The sequence below is a fragment of the Rhagoletis pomonella genome, unplaced genomic scaffold (assembly GCF_013731165.1).
Source record: "Rhagoletis pomonella isolate Grant_MI unplaced genomic scaffold, Rhpom_1.0 Rhpom_scaffold_00004, whole genome shotgun sequence".
Classification (NCBI taxonomy): domain Eukaryota; kingdom Metazoa; phylum Arthropoda; class Insecta; order Diptera; family Tephritidae; genus Rhagoletis; species Rhagoletis pomonella.
The window spans coordinates 34,173,843-34,174,213 of NW_023458558.1; positions in this window are offsets into that span (position 1 = coordinate 34,173,843).

Below are 371 nucleotides of genomic sequence, written 5' to 3' on the forward strand. Positions count from 1 at the left end.
AATCAGTCACTGTCCTTTATTTTTTAAATCATACTTATAAAAGTCATTCGCATAAGTCGTAGTAAACTTTTTTTCCCAGCACTTTCTTAACTGCGAAAAATGTTAATGAATTTTATACGAATGATTTAAAAAATAAAAGTCGGTGACTGATTTAGATGACGTTTAAAATATATTTTATATATTTATAAAAAAAAGTCTTCAGTAACTTGTTATCCAAGAAATATAATATAAAAATCAAAAATAATTTTTATTTTGGTTTTATAATATTCTTTCGTAGTAAATTTTCACATGAAATTTTCATCAATAACTCTTATGTTCGGTACCTGAAAATAAACCTTATTTACAATTACTTACTTTTCCATTTTGTATTT